Source organism: Macrobrachium nipponense, chromosome 13 (genome assembly GCF_015104395.2).
Source record: "Macrobrachium nipponense isolate FS-2020 chromosome 13, ASM1510439v2, whole genome shotgun sequence".
NCBI lineage: Eukaryota > Metazoa > Arthropoda > Malacostraca > Decapoda > Palaemonidae > Macrobrachium > Macrobrachium nipponense.
Window position 1 is genome coordinate 25,614,917 of NC_087206.1, and position 21,636 is coordinate 25,636,552.

General features: G+C 38.3%; 1 protein-coding gene across 1 annotated transcript in view; it reads left to right on the forward strand.

The window, feature by feature from the left end:
- LOC135225268 (uncharacterized) overlaps window positions 1-21,636 on the forward strand; it is a 155,793-nt gene that overhangs the window by 73,178 nt on the left and 60,979 nt on the right. The gene's annotated exons all lie outside the window — the stretch shown is intronic.

Here is a 21,636-nt window from a genome sequence, read left to right on the forward strand (position 1 = left end):
ATTTCAGTGTAATTATTCCAATAAAAAATGTGTGGGATGTGAGTGTAAAAAATATACATATCAAATAAAAATTGTACTGTAGCAATACCCACTATGTACCATTGAAAGTGAAGACTGTAAAAGTAAGTTATTCATATACGAAACAAACCTTCGGTCTTAACATTAGGATTTACTAGCGCCAAGCTGGAAACCAGGATGGAAGGTACGTGGGTGGCGCTAGGACTACCAGGCATACCAACCTTGGAAGGTTTGCTGTCGCATTGTATGGTGTCACGATTCCAGCAGAGTCTGGCAGCACTGAATATTCCTCATCCTCCTGGATTGCACTTTATGGGAGATAATGCCGTGGCTACGCCAACAACTTCAATGTTTACGGTGATACAGACGTTGTCGGTAGTTTTGCTGCAAACGTAGGGATGCCAGCAGCAGCCGCCCAGTCTCTCCCTACAAGATTGGTGACGTCACAACCCAACATCACACACCAACATGGCGGACGTGATGACGTCACCGCCTACTACTTCTCGGTCTACTTCGCTGCCTCCGGACCCAAATACGCTTTCTGACTCGGTAGTACACAATGTAATGAAGAAATTACAGGATCTAGAGAAGAAAATTAATAAGAAAGACATAAAGAAAAGGCGTGATTCGTCTTCCTCCTCGTCGTCTTCCTCTAGATCGGCGTCATCGCTAAGTTCGGTGACGTCACGGCGTGTACCAGTCAAGTGTTGGAGGATACGGGATTTTGTGACTGATCCTCAGGCCAAGAGGAGAAGAGTGAATACTTCTTCATCTTCAGGTCAGGACTGTCACATCCCAGTCAGCAAGAAAGGCAAGAAGTCAGTGGCTGGTAAGCTCAAAGCTAGAGGATGAAGCCGTTTACAAGAGTTTGAACGAGCGAGTAAGTCGACGGTCGCTGGGCTAGCGGCCGACGCGGAGTTGCCAGTACAGACGACAAAGAGTCTAAAGGTGGCCATACACGTACGCGACTGGCGCGGTGATTTCATAGCGACTGGCGCGAACCGGTTAGTCTTTATCGTGTATGGGGGCTATTGATGCCAGTCCTGTCCCATCGTCATTTCAGCATGATGAACTGACTGGCGCGTCACGACTAGCGCGGCGGGTTTTGGGGAAGACTGAGGCCAAGTTTCAACATGTACAATACCTATTTCCTTGTGGGAGTCTGGGCAGTACTGCTGTTGTGAAAGGATGTCGCAGTCAGTCAAGTATTTATCTCACGATTTCATTCTGATTTTTTTGGACCTGTACAGAGCACTACTGTGCTTTTGGAAAATACAAAGTCCGGATTATTCCAATTAAGTAAAAATACAAGCAGCTTATGAGCAATTACTGGAACTATGTAAAAAAAAAAATAAAGATGCAAACAGCTTTTGTGAATGCCAAAACTGCCAGCCTTTCATGGTATCTTTTGACTAATATTAATGAGTTTTACAATTAATTTGTAAAACATTTTAAAGGATAAACGTGGCGATAAAAACATAAACATTCTTAAAGGACTGTGAATTTCACTAGTAAAACATTTTAGAGGAAATCTGTCCATAGTGATCGATATCACACCTTTCATCAATATTCCAGTTCATTCATCTCCAGAGTCAACTTAGATTCCTGTTATACGAAGTAAAGTATGTTTAAGAATGATGCATTCTATATCACCTTGAGAGAGAGAGAGAAAGAGAAACATTCTGAAATGCAGGTAAACCTTTGCGTTGGTTAAATAAAATAAAAAAGCTGAAAAGCATATTGTATATTCAGAGGTCCTAAACTGTATGAATGGATTCCGTTACCCGATTACTGTACCTGAAGCAGCAATAAAAATTAGGAACACCCCAGTCATCATCAGTCATTCTTGAATAACTTCTACAATCTTCCGGGTTATTTTCCTTTAATTCTTTCATTTAAGTGATACGGTAAAACCTCTCTTCATTAGCCATGGTTTCACCCATACTGTACGATTTTTCTTGTATATTTCATGCTCGTATTCGTCTTGCAGGAGTGCTATTATCATTATTGTACTTATCTTCCTTTTACTTGGTGCCATGATTTAAAAACACTCACCATATCAGGACATTGCAGGACTGAAAGGAACACGGCTACTGCATATTAACTCTGCCCTCTCAATATATACATAGAGCAAGTCCTCTGCGTGTATGGGCAATATACCCAAGCGGACTGGAGCGCGCGCTAATCCTGGCAGGACAAACCCCATGCCAGTCGCGTACGTGTATGGCCGCCTTAAGAAAGACTACAATGTTGTTGGTGAAATCGACGTTGGGGGCGAAAAATGCAGCAAAGGATAGAGCACAGATAGTACTGGTTTTGCCTGTAAGACCGTTTAAAATACGGAGAAAAGATGAAAAGGCTCCTATTAAAAGAACGAAAAATAATGAGTTGGCAACCTCGTCTGATACTTGGTGGAAGGCATTGTCTGCCTAGATAAAGGTTCAGGCCGAATTCTCCGACGGTCGTTGGAGACGATGTCAATCGTCAATGAGAAAGAAGTGAGCTCGGTTTCGAGAGAGCCTTCATCTTGGAGGTATAGGCGAGATTCTCGCTCTAGATCTGCGAGCAGAGGAAGAGTGGAGTGAGTTGGTCTCGTTCTCCTACTGACTGTTCGGGATCGAGCCGTCGGCGGTCATCAGAGATCAAAGAGACCGCAGCTGTAGGGGCAGACGGCCACGAAGCACCAGGACATTTGTCAGGGGATAGGAGTGAGATAGCGTCTCCTGAGGCTGAGCACAGTACGCTAGAACTGGAGGAAGGAGAAAACCGAGAGTTTCTGGCTTCATATGCCGAGGTGATTGATTTAATTCGTCAATTCAATAACCTTTCGGGGAGAACGGAAACATCTGCCAGTATGCTTCCTCCGGGGATTGACATGGCGTTTGGGGTGAAAAAGGATACCGAGGTGTTGTATGAATTGCCTTGTTCAAGTCATGCGGAGTCCGTTTTACAACACGTAAACGCACGGATTGTGGGAAGGGATAATTCCTTAAGATCAAACAGATCGTTTTAAGTTTATCCCTCCTCCAATGATGAAACAGGGAATATTATATGACACTGACGGTTCCTTTGCTATCTAGACAAAGTAACCCAAATGTGGTAAGGTTAAGACCTGGATTAACCTTAGATCAGGTGAAAATGGAATGCCCTTAGATGACTTGCCAAGAGGCTGCTACGTTAGAAGAAACAGCTTCTTCTGCCTTTCAGACTGCTTCTTGGCTGGATCTTTGGTCAACAGCAGTGGCGAAGATTGCATCCTCAGAAGTGACGAGAAAAGTAGTGGATGAATCAATGTTCATTAGATTACTACAATCAGGTGCCAAAGCAATTGCGTACTTGACAAATTTAAGTGCCAATGTTTGGGCGAATATCCTGTTAATGAGGAGGGATGCAGCTTTGGCTAGGCTAAGTTGCAATGTTGATTTGGATTCCTGCTAGCAATGAGGAATGGGAATATCTTAGAGTTGCAATGCTGTTGCCAGAAGCCATACTAGAAGAGGCTATAGAATAGAAGGAGGATGGACACTAACAATGATTATAGACACAATAAAAAGCCAAAAGTATTCCCGACAGACCAGAGAGTAGAGAAATGCAAACAAGTGGTGAATGCCTTTTTGGAAAAACAAACTCAGCCAGCAAAACAGTGGCAGGTAGTACTGGGAGTTCTAACTTCCTTGGAGAAGCTAGTACCACAAAGGAGGCTACACCTTCGATCTCTACAATGGAGGATGAAGGAGTTTTGGTCACCAATAGTAGATCACCCGTACAAGCAGATTCCCCTGTCGTCAGAAGTGAGGAAAGACTTGCTATGGTGGGTGAAGGACAACAATCTGACAGTGGGTGTTCCCCTTCAGCAACCCTCCCCGGATCTCTGCTGTTCTCAGATGCTGGGGAGCCCATGTGGAGGAGCTGATGGTTTCAGCAAAATGGAGTGGCGAGGACAGAGAGCTCCATATAAACGTGCTGGTGTTAAAAGCAGCGTTTCTAGCACTACAGAAATTCAGGGAGAGGGTGAAGGGGCAATCAGTGGTATTGATGTCAGACAACACCACAGTAGTAGCTTACATAAACAAACAAGGAGGCCTAGTGTCTTGACAGTTACATGTGATGACAGTTCAACTTCATTGCTGGGCTGTAGAGAACCTAGTAGACATCAGAGCCAGATATATTCCGGGAAAAAGAAACATAGTGGCCGACAAGTTGAGCCGCAGGGATCAGATCCTGGGAATGGAGTGGTCCCTGCACCAACAGATAGTGGACAGGATGCTCATGTTGTGGGAAAGGCCGATCATAGACCTATTCGCAACCAGCAACAACAAAAAGTTGGAAGTGTATTGTTCGGTAGTCCCAGATGTAAAGGCAGTAGCAGAAGATGTGCTACAACACCCATGGGACAATCTGGACGTTTACGCATTTCCTCCATTTTGTCTAATCCGTCAGGTTCTGAACAGATGCGGTCTCAGAATGACTCTGGTAGCTCCTTTATGGCCAAAGGCAAAATGGTTTCCGGACCTCTTGAAACTCCTAATAGACGTGCCGAGAGAGTTACCCCCATGGAACAACCTACTGTGTCAACCGCAAGGGGAGAGGTACCACCGGTCAGTGAAGTCCCTATCACTTCACGGGTGGAGACTGTCAAGTATCCCCTGCGAGCGAGAGGGTTTTCGCAAAAAGCAGCAGCGCAGATAGCAGGAAATAACAGAAAGTCATCGGTAGCAGTATACCAAGGAAAATGGTCAGCATACTGTGATTAGTGTCGTAGAGGGAACTTTTCTCTACTCGGTACCACTATTCAGCAATTAGCAGATTTTCTGATATATCTCAGGACAGAAAGGCATATGTCTGTATCTGTGGTGAAGGGGTACAGGGCTGCTCTACCCTCGGTCTTACGCATGGAAGGTGTGGTCATGTTGATGAAGAGCTTTGAGCAGTCATGTTCGCCAAAGGAACTAAAAGCCCCAGATTGGGATTTGACCATGGTATTGAGTAGTCTGACAAAACCCCCCTACGAACCACTAAGGCAGTCCACAGATAGGAGCCTGACCCTGAAAACAGTCTTCTTATTGGCCCTAGCTTCAACCAAAAGGGTGGGGGAACTACATGGCCTGTCGTATGTCGTAAAGCGCTCGAGAGGTTGGAAGTCAATGGTATTCGAGTTTGTTCCAGAATTCGTGGCCAAAACTCAAAACCCATCAATAGTGGACGGTAGATTCGACTCCTTTTCCATACGTTCTCTGGCAGATTTCGTAGACAATGACAAAGATGAGATGCTTCTGTGTCCCGTCAGGGTAATAAGAGAGTACTTAACGAGGACAAGGCACCTCAGGCCAGGGTGCAGGAGGTTGTTTGTAAGTACGGGATGGAGCAAAAAGGAAGTGTCCAGGAATACAATATCGTTTTGGCTAAGAGAAACGATCAGGAATGCCTACATGACAGTAGACAAGGGGTCAGATAGCTAGGAGAGGGCTAGGGCTCATGACATCAGAGGCTTGAGTGCTTCTTTGGTATTCAAGAAGAATATGTCTGTGGAGAGAATTCTGAAAGCTGTTGTTTGGAAATACCAAATGACTTTCACTTCCTTTTATTTAAAAGACGTTGCCCATAGATCCTTGGATACCTTTTCCTTGGGTCCAGTGGTGGCGGCCCAGCAAGTGGTATAGCTCATCCAGTACCCCTGGCGGGTCAGTTTGTGTCTAGTCTAAGATGAAGGTATGAAAGTAGAATGAATGGAATGACTGGTCTTTTTGTCTTTACTACTTTCTTTCTACTCCTTTACCTACGGGCAGTATGAAGGAAGGAGAAGTACCATCATGAGCTGGAACGGACTAGATGCAGGTGAGGTGGTCAGCCATACTGTAAAGTTATTTTAGAGTATAATATACTTTTCAGTAGCAACACGCCCCTCTCGGTATTAGGGAAGGGAGGGGTGATGGTAGAGCCAGATACAAGGGACAAGAGTGGCTTATGAGAATGGAAGGTCCTCTATTTTCCCATAGTTTATAAACCATGGCACAGTACCAGGACCCAGTGAGGGAAGCCAATAGATTCTCTTGTATCTTTGGTTCAAGGGTTCATAGTCCATTCTCTTGGAATACTAATATTCGGAAATGGATATAGGTGGCAAACTCCCAGTCAGTTATAGAGACTTGCCTCCCTCCAATAAGTAAGTCTATCCTAATGTTAAGACCGAAGGTTTGATTCGTATATGAGCAAAATGACAATTTGTAACTAATTTATATTTTTCATAACTAACAAACCTGAGGTCTTAACAGTTAAAGGCCCACCTCGAACCTCTCTCTAGCAGTCTGAACTGGGTTAGAAGTATAACTGGTGGGTCACAGGACGCCAAGGGCATTCTGGGTAATACATACCCCGTGACCTGGTAGATGCCAATAGTCCTGGATCGCACAAGTTTTAATTTTAATTCTACCGGTTTCCAGCTTGGCGCTAGTAAATCCTAATTTTAAGACCTCAGGTTTGTTAGTTATGAAAAATACAAATTAGTTACAAATTTGTCATTTTTATTATTTATTTAATGAAACTTCAGAGGATATCGGTGCAAGTATACCTGTTCCAGGTATACTTAGAAATTTAAAAAATTTTTACTCGTCTATAAAATAAGAGTGAAGTTATTGCCATTCCAGGATATTCAGTTAGGAAACATTAAATACAGAATTAGAGAACCACCTTACAATGGAAGGGAAAATATTAAGTTTCAAGTTGCTCATTAAGTTTCAAGTCTCACATAAGGTGCTTGCATAATTCATAATAACCAGGAAGGAGATTTGACTGTTAACCGAGCCAAGTCAGTACTAAATTATCACCATGGCCACAAACAAGGTTATGTCAACTTTTTAATTTATTTCAGTGGAAAAGTAAAGCTAAAGTTTTTGAGGTGGTAAGAGTAACTACCTAAATCTCATTTTTCTCTAGGTCTTATGTAATTGCCATGAATTAAGGCAGTCTCCGGCTTACGACGCGGGTTCCATTCTTGAGATGTGCTGTAAGCTGAAAACCGCCATTGGCCGAAAAATCATGCTTAGGGTGTATTAATATCTATGGAAACTGCATTTTTATTGCATTTTTTCATAAAAAAAACTCTCTAATATTGATTATTTTGCATTTTTGGAGTCATTGTTCTTCTGCCAGACCGGCGTCGTAAGTGGCATAACCCTGGGAACGTGCGCCGTAAACCAAGAAATATTTCTGACATATAATTGAAAAGTGACGTAACCTCAGAACGTCTAAAGCCGAACCCATCGTAAGGCGGGGAGTGGCCTGTAGTTGGCTTTTTCACCTGTTACTCCCCCCCCCTGACATTATTGTACCTTTCCTCAGTGGTCTGGTCGGTATGGTGTTGTCGTACCACCTTGGTGACCGTGAGTTATATTCTCGGGCATTCCATTGAGGTGTGAGAGATGTATATTTCTGGGATAGAAGTTCACTCTCGACGTGGTTTGGAAGTCACATAAAGTTGTTGATCCCGTTGCGGAATAATCACTGGTTCCATGCAACGTAAAACCACCATACAAACAAACTATAGTACCTTTGTTTAGCCAAATGTGGATTGTATTACTCGTTTAACATGATGACTAAGAATGGATGACATGCCTTCTCAACTGAAGAATTTGAGTAGCAGACTTAGTGGAGTGAAGTGAAGACACATCAAACCCTTTCCCCTGCTGAGTCTGATCTTGACAGATTGATGACCCTTAATGTGGTGAAGATGAGGTATCTAAAGGTAGATTTGCTAGGGTAGCTTTTTAAAATGGCTGTATTTCTCCTCTGATATTGCCCTTCTTTTGGGCATGAATCCATTCAAGACGAATACCTTTTTCTTTATTGTAGATGAAAGTTCGTATAACTGTCAAGGAAAAGGTTTATGAAAAATATCCTTGTCAGTAAGCAGGCTGAAGGTTCAAGTTTAGTAACTTGAAGGTCTTATTAACTCCCCCCCCCCCCCTCCCAACAAAACAAAGCAAAGAAAACAAGATACAGATTTTCTACCAATTTCTTTTCACTTAATTTGAAAGTGGCCTACTATTGACAACTATAATACATTCTTAAAGACGGGCTTTTAGACTTTTTTTTATAGAAAGTAAATGCAGACAACCATAAAAACCATTCAGCAACTTTAAATGAAATAGGGGTGTTAGGTAAATACTTAAGCATGATACTCTAATAGATCTAGGGTAATAGACTTCCTAAGAAGATGAATAATTTGATAATCTTCATTTACCAAATTAAAATCCATTCCTGAATCTTTACATCAGTTACAACAGTCTTTAGAATGACCTATATGTATGAAACTCCATAAGAAAGTACAAGGAGGTATAAAGACGGTCAACGTTTAATTCACAGGACAAATGCTACTATTGAAAACAGGTACTTGGACAAAACTGAGTAAAGTAAGACCATAATATACCTACGCCTTCACAATGCACTCATGCCATAAATTTGGAAAGAAGTACACAAACAAAAGATACTGCAATAACCAAGTACTAGTACACAGTATATGAAACATCACTCCACGGGAACTGCAATGACCACGTACACAAGTAGTGACTGCAAACACTAAAATCTGGAGAAATGTCAGTTTTACTTTTATATACAGAGCTGAGATTTTTAATGAGTAGAACTACCATATCGGCAAGAGAACCAAGTGAGAAAAAGGTTACCTGGGCATCTCAGTCTGGCAAAACTTCTGTTCCGGACAGTTAAAGATGAGAGCCCAAAAAATGGAAATAGGAAAGACATGACTCAATATGGCAAGAAATAGTGGATTTCATACATTCAGATATACTCTTGAAACTATTTCCAACAATGAGGTTGATCAAGGACAGAAATAAATACATCATATAAGCAGAATAATTGGATCAATGAATACAGTGAAAGTGGTCCAGCTCTCGAACCTTAAATAAGACCTAACCAATGTATATAATGGAGCAAAGGTAAACCAATAACATTATTGATAACATAAAACAAAATACCCATACCAAGACAACCAGTACATGCAATTACAGATTCAATAGTGAAACAAATGACCAAATAAAATAAATGAAATAGGAGATGAAGTCATTCCATCACCGATAACAGCCACCGCGGTGAAAACACTGTAAAGAAAAGCAAATACAGTCGCAATAGAACTGGCAACATTTAACAGGGTTTATTGTTGTAACAAAATAAGACAAATGTTTGGGAAAAACTCTAATTTGGTCTAAAGATGAGCCCAGGGAAGTGTTCATACACGAACTCTCCAAATATTTTATTATTGTGAACCCCTCAGAAGAAAAATAAGTCATAATGAGACATTGCATAATAAGTTTAATAAGATATTTTGAAAAACAAAGAAAAAATGGAATTTTAGGTAAATCTCAGGAAAAATGTAAAGGTTCCTAAAGGGACGCTTAATGGTGAGACAAAATAAACTTAGAAGTTCAAGTCCAAATGAAGAAAATTAAATGTAAAACACCTAAGACATGAATTACTGAAGGATGAATAATAGAATGTCTGTGTGCATACGGGAATAAAACCAGTGGCCTTGAAACTGAGAGTACTAAATCTTTCTGCGTCAGCCGGATCGGTCGTTGAATCATAGTGACAAGGTAGTTAAATAGTAGTGGAGATTGTGGGTTTAGAGGGAGTATCCCTCTTTCGCCCGACCTGGCCTCCTAAACCAAAGGCTCTGGTTTCCGTACCTGAGAAAATGTTAATTATTTTCCAAAATTTGTCTTTATAGATAACAATAATCTGACCGCCTTCAAAAAACCTACTCCGTGTGCCAGGCTTCATCTGAAGGATTGTGGTTACACAGTAGATGTTTATAACATGGTAGGTACCTCTCTTCATCAAATCATGATGTCAACTTTTATAGTTCAGTATAGGGCTACATAGAAAACGCTTAAAATTACAGTAAATGGTGCTGATTTTCACACCTCTTATATTTATTCATGCACAGATATTAGCAACTTTATCATATCCAAATGTAAACTATGATTTAGATTATCTATTCAAATAATGTTCAGTACCATTTACAGTTGTCATAAGAATGTTCGGCTGAGTCACGAGTGGAACCGGGAAAACAAGTTGAAAAAAAAGAAAAAACAAAAGAGAAGCAGATATGAAACTCTTAACCAAGAGTTAATACATGCAAGGTTCATGAAAATTATAACTAGTGAAGATGGACGAAAATTACAAAAAAGATAAAGTGGAAAAAAAGTAGTGATGCCGGTGTTTAGAAGAATATTAGCAACAGAAATCATGACACAAACTCGCCTCTTTATCTGCAAATATGGTGTAGCTAATTAAGATATTTGTTTTCTTTGTTTTTATTTCTTAGTTCTACTTCAAAACTAAGATAAAATGTAATTAAGTGAACAAGTGGTAATGACAATAGTACGTCAAGAACTGTAGTCTTGCCGTACGAAGTTACTTCTTCCAAAAGTCCTCTTGTTTTGAACGAGTTACAGATTTTAGACAGAAAATTAATTTAGAGGGGAAATTAATAACTAAATTTTAAAGAGTCACTGGTACTAATAGATAGAGCATAAATGCCTTCCGTTCCACGGTAAAAACGTAACTGGTGATTTAGTGTTTAAACAACACAAATGGAAGAAACAGTACTTCACTTTGAATTCGCCAAGAGTACAAGTAAATTCTCAGTTTACCAGAGCAAATACTTCTGCTACAACGCACTTCACTTCACTTATGTCGCTGCTCGCTGTGGTAGTGGTCTGCTGTAGTTGGCTTCTTCAAGTGACTGGTGTTCGTGATTCTATTTTGAAACGAGTAGTAAGTATATGCAAGAATTTTCAGCAGGTCCATTCATAGTTAGGTGTGTTAAGTTTACCTGGTGAAATTTTATCTCAAACCATTATCACATTTTGGTCTTGGAAATGTCATCTTCCTGTTTTATTATGTGCTTTGAACATTTATGGCGCCCATTTCAGTAGTAAATGACTCCAACAAGGATGGATAACTTAACAAAAGATCCTATCTTCACTCTAATGAGTGAGATTAGTTTAACATTCCTTGAACTTATTTTAACCTAAATGAACTGTCAATGGGATTAGGATCGCATTTCACTCCTGTTATGTTTTCCTCTACTCTAAAGCCCCGTTGTCTATCTCCCCCCTCGCCCCCCCCCAAAAAAAAAAAAAAAAAAGTATATAAAACCATGGGGTCTAGGTACACCACCTCTAAAACACCTCATTTGGTAAAGAAACTAATGCCAGAAACGTTCATTTCATACATTATTTCACAAGAAAATTATACATCGAGTCCGAAATGCAATTATGGTTTAAAGTGAAATTAAACTAACAGTGTCATTTGAAAGTTGTTAGGCAATGCCGATAATAACTTAGCACAGATGCTCGTTGTCTAATATTTCCTTTATTTTCTATTGAGCCAACATGTAACTGAATGGAAGGCATGTTATTGGCATATATCTATATGGTAAGTTCGTGAAACGAAGTTTAGCAATTATATGTAGTACTGTGAAATGTGAATTGAATCCATCAATCGGGGAACTAGTGTATTTCAAAGTCTGTGGTTAAAATATTTATAAAATTTTACAGTTCATTTATAAATACAAAACTGGTCCTTGATGGTGTACGTAATTTCATGATGATGATGATGATGATGATGATGAGAGAGAGGTCGGGGGGACACGTGACCAAGGGCCCCCCCTTAAATCCGCCACTGCGGCTATGGTATAACATAAACATAGAGCCATGTTACTTCTATTTTACAACTGTTTCACAACCAAAGTATGGCTAGTTAAGGGAATGGTTCCAAAAGAACGACTGAGATTATGGTTAGACTGAATTAAGTTGGCATTATGACGCTTTGTCTTATTACTGCCCATAATTTGGATAATGTGCTAAGTTGGACGAAGAGGCTTAAAGCTGGCCTCTAGACTTAAGCAACCAACTTAGGGGGTAAGAGGAATAATTGTAACTGTACAAAGATAAAAATTATAGTAGTGACTGGAACGGAAGCATCGTAGGTGCATAGCATTCTAAATACTAATGAAGTGCATGGTGGGATTATAACTGAAAAAGTTGGGGACATGGCAGAGGGCTTAATAGGAGAAGAGCATCGTTTTAAGGAAGGCAAACGGTCTGTGCTCAAGTGTTTATGAAATTTAAATGACAAGCTTGAAAGTAAAGGGAATAGGTTGTTAATAGGGCATACATGAACCCAGAAAATGTTTATGGTAGAATCAATAACGAAGACAAAGGGGAGTTTTGTTTGAAGATGTTATAGTATAAAAGACAGGTTGCTGAGTGACTTTTTTTTTATTTTTATGGAAGCCAATCATGTTCGGATAAGAGGATAGAAGAGTGGCTAGTTTGGAATTAAAGTGGCTCTAAAAGAGGGGGCATTATTTTATTTATGGACATTAATAATGTAGCGTATTTCTTAACTTAGTTCACTATGTTAAGGAAGTGATAACAAAACACTTCTTCTCAATACATTATTGTCGCTAATGCGTACTTACAGAGAAAAAAAAAATATTAAGTTTTACCTCGAATCTTTCCTAAGTCGGGAGAGTGTTCCTCTACGGTAATTTGTACTTTTAATGAGACCCTCTAACTTACTTTCTTACGCAAAACAAAAGCAGTTCCAGTTATTCATTATTGGCTGAGAGGTGTGACATCGTTATGACGTCATGGGTTTCATAACCAATTACGAACGACTTTAGTCGAAAACTAAGTTTCACTCAAAGACTATATACTGAAGGAAGATAGGAAGGCTGAGCCTAATATCACTCAAATGATTGTGCGAAAGAAAGATGCCAGATACTCCCATGCAAAACGAATGACTCCATCTATTGAGCGAACGGTTAAACATTCAGAGCGGTAATGCTACAGGAATATAGGATGGAATTCGATTGTAAATTTTGTTACAAATTTATGCATAATTTGCAATTACTACGTCAGATATTTTTATCCGTATATTTACGACATTCTTAAATTTTATATAACAAATAGCAAATTACAAATAGGTACACATATAGATTAAGAATACATATCCTTATGTTTCTCAGTGTATTGTTTTTCAGAAACTTAACAGTATACTCTCTTATGATTTAGTTAATTTTTTTCTTGCATTTAATTATTGTATATTACAATAAATTTTTAAATGTTCTATACAATATCATGTTCGAATAAAGTAAAACATACCGTATATTTGATTTTGTTAAACTTAGCCACAAGTGCATATGTGTAGGCATACATTTAATTACAGTTTGTAGGCCACTGTAGAATGGAGATATTAGGTGTATACTAAAACAACAATGCAATTTTTTTTTTATTGAAAAGGAAATGCATGATGCACTCATGTATACTCTTTAGTAATATTAATAAATGTGTAAATATACAAACATAAGGAACAAAATAACTCACTAAATTGTATCACATAAAAATAATCAAAAGGGGGTTGGAAATAGAAAGAAGGTAGCATACAAGCCAACCAAAAATGCAAGATAAATCACATGCAAGTGAACTTTAATAAATTATACTAAGAAAAAAAATAACCTAGTAAATAATATTGCACATATAAAAATTGTTTAACCCCCAAAAAATAAAATACAAGCAAACCAAAATTGCATGATGAATTACATGCAAATAAAACAAACTAATATAATTATAAATATGAGAAAACATAATACTAACAAAAAGGTTTTCTTCAAGAATAAAATACATAGAGCAATTATAAAAATAACTATTAAATTATATATATATGTATGTATGTATATATATATATATATATATATATAGTATATATATATATATATATATATATATATGTATATTTTTAAAATTTATTTATTGATTTAATTGTATTTCAGAACTGACCATTTATTGGGGAAAAATATTTTGTGTTTTGATCTCTTAAAGAATTGATTCATGGTAACATCTTTACCATTTGATTTTATGGTTGTGAATGTTGGTTCTCCTTCTTCATGTAACCCTAATTGTATGGTCTCATACTGTATTTTTAGGCTTTGTAAATTGTCATTTCCATTGAGAATGCTACAATCAACATCATCATTATTAGTTAGTTGTAGTAGTAGCAGCAGTAGGAGGAGATGTAGTAGTTGTAGCAGTATTAGTAGCAAATGTAGGTCTAGCAGTCATAATAGTTGTAGTAGGACTAACACTTGTAGCAATAAAACTAATATTATCCATAATGCTTGTTACTGTGGCATTACTGTACACCTCACTGCCCACTATCCTTTGGATAACCATCAGTAAATTCTGGAAACGCATATGATATGAAATGAAACAAATGCCATATCATACTTTATCATTTGGCTGGTAAAATCATAAGTATTTTATGCATAAACCTATATACAAAAAACACTAACTAAACAAAATTTTATTACCAAAATATCTGCTTGAACAATTTTCACTTAATTCAACTATTTTCATAATCTTCTTTGGAAAATTTTTCCCTGGTCAGTTGATAGATGAACCCTATAGCCATAATACAACTATTAGTCTAACACTTTTTCACTGAAGACAAAGTGAATATATATGTAGCATTATATAACAAAATCTTAAAGGTCAATCTTTTACCTACTATATGAATTCTAGTTAATAAAAAAAAGCAAACTGTAATATCTACCAAAAGCATAGACCATTTACCATGTTTCAAGGATGAAGCTCTTATCTCAGATGATCTATTCTCCAGAGCATGGAATGGTACCTACAGCTTAACTATATTTAGAATAATTGTGATGCCCATACCATTTCAGAAAATCTTAACATATACAAACTGCACATCAAATAACATACCATATTCAAGGTTGTACAAATTCTCGTGTGGATAGGTCAGCAACCAGTTTGATGTATAATTTGCTTGGTGGTGTAAATCTATTGGTGTATCTGAAAATATGTATTTCAACAAATAAGTGCATTATACAAAATATATGTAAATAAATATATACACAAAAAATATAGTACACAAAAATCATTTTACTAAATTATGTACTGCAGTTATATAAATTATTAAAGACACACATATATGAATAGATATATCCAAAATTGCACATGGAAAAAATATAAATAACGATGAAACAAAGAATGCCATGAAGGAAAATGAAAGGTGAGAAAATTCTGGGCAAGTGCTTCTGTGTACGTACCTAATTCTGCTATCAGAAGGAAAGTACGGGCAAAAGTGCTTGTGAGTATACCCACCTTTCATTTTCCTTTGTAGCATACCCACATGTAAAAAGGCATCTAAGCTTTATATGGCTACAATTAAGTCAGCATTTCAATCAACTCGCTTATCTTTATAGGGCCAACATTCTTGATCGGTGCAGCTAGTAGAGAACCTGTAATGAGCAATAGATGCAGGCTTTTTATGTAGAAAAATATGTCTCACTGATAAAAAATCAGTTGATAATATTGTAATGACTAAACACATAAATAAAATAGATAATACATACCTTCTACATGTTGATCTGGGCATAAAATAGATAACACATACCTTCTACATGTTGATCTGGGCAGGCATTGTGGCAAAGTTTGTCAGAAGCTGAATGAAGGTATTTTTTTGGTGGAGAAATACCTGCTGCACACATGATAGCTTGAATTTAGTTTTCGTGAGGTTTTTTGCCTCAACTCCTGAATTTGGATGAGGTTAGTCCATATCAAGCATCTAGGTGATATAATACTATATGTTATGCCATCCTATTTCACCAGCATACTAAAAAACATTCTACTATTCTATAGTTTTGACTTATAGCATGATGCAGAGAAAATCCAATCACTCTTGAACGTATCACTTTAAAAGTTTAGGTTAGGTTAGGTTGGAGGTTGGGTTAGGTTACATTAAATAATGTAAGGTAACTTTTAGTGGGAATCACATTGAGATTATTTTTGAAAAAATCCTATGGCTATTTTCGGAGCTACAGCCAAACGTATTTCCTTGGCTGTGACTCGGCTACTCATTTAGACTTGGGAAATATGCGCTCTTGCTATTTCTAGAACTTTCTGCAAGGTTAGCTTCTTTTCTTGTAGCAATGTCTTCCTAAGCTCTTGTGAGTTATTCTTTACTATAATTAGCTCTGTTAACCTCTGGTCTAGATCTCCAAATTCACAAGTTGAAGCTAATTTCCTTAACCTAGTCACAAATAAATCTACTGTCTCACCTGATTCCTGTGAGGCTTCGATGAGCTAATAACATTCAAAGTACATATTTTGCTTGGAGCAAATGGATTTGTGAGCCGAGCCCTTCAATTGTCTTCTGTAAACTTCCTGAACTTCTAAACCTGCAGTATGAAGTAACAATGGTTTCTGCTGCTTTTTATCCATTTTCCCTAGTGCTTCTAAATAATTTGGAGGAGGCTGCTTCTCCACTTTTTCTATCTTTTACCCACTGATTTTGGATCATCACCGATACTAAATCTGTCTAACCTTTGGACATCTATCGGCATGTTTGCTGTGATACTAATCAGTTTTTTGGTTAGGCTAGGAATTTTGAAGTTTTTTCTAACCTTTCTAACCTAGTAGGCTATACTTTCATTGACATACCTTGAACACTTTTACTCTCTAAACCAACAAATTTTTTTTATTCTCTTAACACTCCTGAAGTGACACAGCACTGTTTGGTTGCTGGTTTGAGTGTGAGGAAGTCATAAAGTTACTTCCAGTAAATACTTAAAAAAAAAAAACCTTGAAACAAATAAAATGTACTGCAGATGCCCTGCCTAATCTTATATCCAATATCAGTGGGGGCTTACTGGTTAGTAGCACATATTTAATGTTATTATCTGTTAGTAATCACCGTTCTTTATCTTTAGGGAACCTGTGAAACACCAAATGAGGATCGGTTTCTTTTCGTTTATTGAAAACAACACATTTGTGTGACTTATTCACCGTTGGCGCCATGATTTCGTCTGTGTCAACTGTCAAATTCTAAAATATAAACAAACAGACGACATGCGATATACCGACAACGCCATCTGAACACTGAGCGGTCAAACTATTGTGTTCTCTTTGGAGTTGGCAACTAGTATATTAACATTCCTATTTTGAGCCTTCCTATCTTCCTTCAGTATATAGTCTTTGGTTTTCACTAGCATTCAGCGGAGTAGTAGTTAAGTTACCTGTCCAGTTGTCCACTGGTTATCCTTGTTTGACTGAATACTCGAATAATGAAACATAAACCTGTAGGTATGGCATAGGTAGTGCTGGCGGCCCCCCATTTGGCATTAATTTTGACAGACCTTCGATTTCCTACCGATTGTTTGCAGTGCAATGTTGTCTACGGTGAATTAATCTCATTACTTGTCTAGTGGTGGTAAAGAAGTCGTGATTGAAATATGCTCAAAGACAATTTAATTTTAAAGCAAAAGAAAAAAAATGCAAGTGTTGTGGAGCTATTTGTCGGCTCGACTCCAAGGAACGCCTTAAGATGTGATCGCTCTGTAGGAACGAAGGGGCGTCGGCGTAAGCGATGCAACCACCCAAATCCATCCGCCATGGTAAGTAGCCTTACTGTAACCCTCTGTGGGTAGCGCGCGCAGCGCAACATACCTCTTGCCAGAAAACTGTCGGGCTTGCCAAAGGAATCTTTAAATTTGCGGATAAGGCGCGAAGCGCCGTTCCGCCCCGGCCTTACTGACAGCACACACAAATCAATCATCGCGGATATGTAGTCGCTCCCTACTTTGTTGTTGTTTTGGTATCGCCGCCATATTGGTGTTGGTGTTCTTCCGCCGATTTCGGGGTCGGCGGTCGAGTGGGCCCGCGAATCTGTAAGTGCTCCAGGGATAGGTCCAATTTTTATGGTTTGAGTGTTACAGTTTAGATTTTTTTCCTACTTTTGTGTGCCCTGTTTTTACAATACTTTGTCTCGCCCCGCCAAAACCCAAAATAGCTTCCCAAGGGGCGGTTCCCCCAGATTGGTTTATCTATAGGGGGAAGGGGTTGGGTGGAAGGTATAAGTTTATTCATTTGCGATGGAAATAAACCTCAAAATCATTCAAATCACATCATAATACACCAGAAAAATCTATATTTTATGTTGAAAGTAATTAATGTCCATAAGTAAAATTTTACCAACAACTGAAGTTAGTGCAAGGTTGTGTGATCAGATAATGAAATGTGAGGGGACCACCGATGAGCCTTCGGTGTAGGTTTAGAAAGCAGATAAATGATGGGGAAGTTTTTTGGGCCGGTGTGCATCTATAATTCACTAGCTATATGAACGTGAGTTACGTGACAGGTGCTTCTTTGTTATTTTTCCTCTGGAGACACACCCCATAGGAGATGTAGACCTAGTATTGAAGAAAATGCCCTCACGCTTGGAATTGTGTATTGTTCTATTTATCAGGGTGGTTTCAGTTTATATTCTATGAGCAGGTATTCTGTTGCTATCATGTAAGATCGATGGCCAACAGCATTTAGAAGTAAGCATACATTTCATTGACAAGGTGGAAGTCCTCATGAACTCTATTGAAACGCTAGGAGCTGTGTTATCAAAAAGCTGCAGAATCGCTGTTTTTTATCCAGTTTGATGTCTAGGGTTTTAGGTTTGGCTTCTCGGCGACAAGCTGTCTCGGTGGTGTAAAAAGTAGAATATTAATTTTAATTTTCTCACTATATAGTAGAGGGTTTTATCCCCGTTGGTTTTCATATTAAAAATTCATATTTTTCACTTTTTTATTTACATTTCGACATACAGATATGCAATGCATGGTGAACACACGAAGCTTTGTGGTTGATGCCATCAAGATTAGTTAAAAAAAAGCGAATGAAAACAAAACATTATAACAAAACAGATTTCTTTTGCTCTTTTAACAAGAGCGGAATAGTATTTCAGAGAAGACAGAACAGAATATTTTGAATTTGTTCTTTCTAGCATTGACGAAAGGATTAGCATAAAATTGGTAAGAAAATACATCAATTTTAATATGATTTAACTGTGGTAGAATCTAACTAGTGTTAAAGAACTGTCGGGTTTTTCTGATTCCCCTGGTTAACATAAGTTGAATAATAGAGATCTCTTGAGATGATACGTAGTACAGAGTGTGGGGCTTAGCTTTTGAAACTGTACTGTGCGAGAAGTAGGGTAGTGAACACAAGAGGAAGATGATGAGAGACGTAAACAAAGTAAGTCATAGTTTTATAAGGACGAACTTCCCCTAGAAGACAGGCCCATTTCTTCAAGCATATCCTCCAGATTTGGGTGGAGGATACTTCGCTTCTCCCTCGTAGCTGACTTCGGCCACATATCCGTTGGTGTGGTCAGCCGAAAAGGTGACAACTTGCGTACGACCGTCAGGGAGAAGGACGCGGTACGACCCTGAGGTTATGATGCCGTCGCTCTTCTCGTCGTGGGCAAAGTCGTTCCCGGTGTAGTCGTCTTTGACGGCGTATCCGAATTCGAAGGGCATTCCTGGTTCTTTATAAGGGGTGGGGTGACCATAACCAGGGGAATCGGGGTGAGGAAGGGCAAGAACCAGAGCTAAGCTGGCAACCACCACAAAGACCTTAAATAAACGTGGATTTCCATCGTTAGCAAAATGTCAAATATGAGGAGTTCATCATATTCAAAGAATTCCAGGTCGTCATCAGCCAATATACCTGTACAAGGACGTTTTATCGGCATCCAAGGTAATGTTCCAATAAGACGATAACAAACAAATGGAAATCTCATAGGTAGTAACTAGGTAGTTTACTAGACATTGGGATTTTAAACAAAATGTGACAATTTCATGGCAATTTAAGGTTGACTTGAGACTCGATTTTATCTTAAATTCGTTTTCATTCACAGCGCTCTTAGGGAAGAAGGCAAAGTTCCAATAAAATTATAATATTTAGAGACATGCTATCATATAATTGTAATAATAAAGGGATTCCCACGTGATTTCAAACCGTTCAAGAAATGCATCGCAGCGCTTTTAAAACTTAGATGCATAAATAAGTATAAATATAAGCATGGTAAAATTGAAATATGAGACATTGGTCCCTGGTATGGTAGAACATAAAGCAGAAGAGTGAAGGTCTTGAACCTTAGAAAGTTTATTGAACGGATCCTGAAAGAATAAACACAGTAAATGTCACTTTTGTGTTATGTACCTATATGAAATCTCGAAGTGTATGCCGGAATTAGACTGAAACAATCACAGCATAATTGGCGCGAGGATAACATGTATATTATGGAATCATGGATACGGTTATCAAAGTTGACGCAACTGAAATGTGTATACATTTTGGATAATAATAGGAACGGGAAAAATAAAATATATAGGCTTTACAAATAGACGCAAAAAATTAGCTTAAGCTGATTATAATAAAAACACCCATCTATATAATAAAAGGTAGAAGTGTTGTTGAAAATTCAAGGAAGAAAAGGAGAACATGAATGCCATTAGAATTGAACAGAACTGCACAATCACATCAGTATAGTTACCTAAGACCCCTTTTTTTCAATTACAATTAGTGGACGGATTGGTTGTGGTCCCTGTTGGAATATATTTAAAATCCGTGGAAATATTTAAGGTAAACATTGAACAACAATATACTGTGCATTAGCTGCAGAGAGAGAGAGAGAGATTTCAAAATAAAACTTAGTGCCAAATGAAATATCAACCAAGGAGACCTATTAATACGTACCTTGGTAGACGAGGGAGATTGAAGGAAAGAAGTGGCGCTAGGCGAACACGGATAGAAAAAAAAAAAAAAACAGAGAGGACATTTATCTATGAACGTAAAAGCTAAATCATAATAGATAAATAGAGAGGCTCCTATTCCAACGTTACCTTGGAAGATATCATGTTTGCTGAGCGAGTCGCTGAATTCGCTATGCTGCTGACTGAGCGAATCCTCCGTTTTATACTCGTTTTCCAGACCGCCTATTTCGTCATTCGTCCTTCTTTATCTCATTAACCTCAACTCCTCCCATCTTAAGCTTCCTCCTCCTCCTCCTCCCCTTCCCCTCTGTGAAGTATATGTCCATCCTCCTAAATGGTACAGTACGCACACAGGTCATTGTCAAGCGAGTTTATTATAAAGATTTTCTCGCTACCAGTTAGAAAGAGCAGTACATCATTTAGAGTAATTATTCGTTTCAACTGTAAACTGGAAGGAGAAATTCACAAAGCGTTCTCAATTTATACTATTCAGTATATGCTGCTTATATAACTGACATAACCATTTACGGTCAACCTTTCAAATACTTACTCTGCTTTGGCTTCCCCCTATAGCAATCTTCGTTCATTTTTCACAAAGCTTTTCTGTCGCTGCTTTCGGATGGATGAGGCTTGGCGAAGCCAGGGTCCGGTGGTACGGCCTTTTCAGTTACGTTAAGTTAGAAAAAATTAAACAAATCTCAAGCAAAAGTGCTGTCCCTTTTTCTTGTATTTATTCAGAAATTTTCTTCTCGTTTATGGTAGCGTCGCCCATGTCTTTTGCTATAGAGGCTTTTTCCTTTCAGGGAAAATTGTGCACTGGATTCCCAAGGTTTTTGTAAATGAAACTCGTGCTCGAGTTCCGTAGGTATGTTGCATCTGTAACGTTTGTTTCGGTTTGAACATATTTGATTTGTGTAATTTAGAAACAAGAATGGGCATTACACAGTGGAAAATAGCGAGTAAGCATA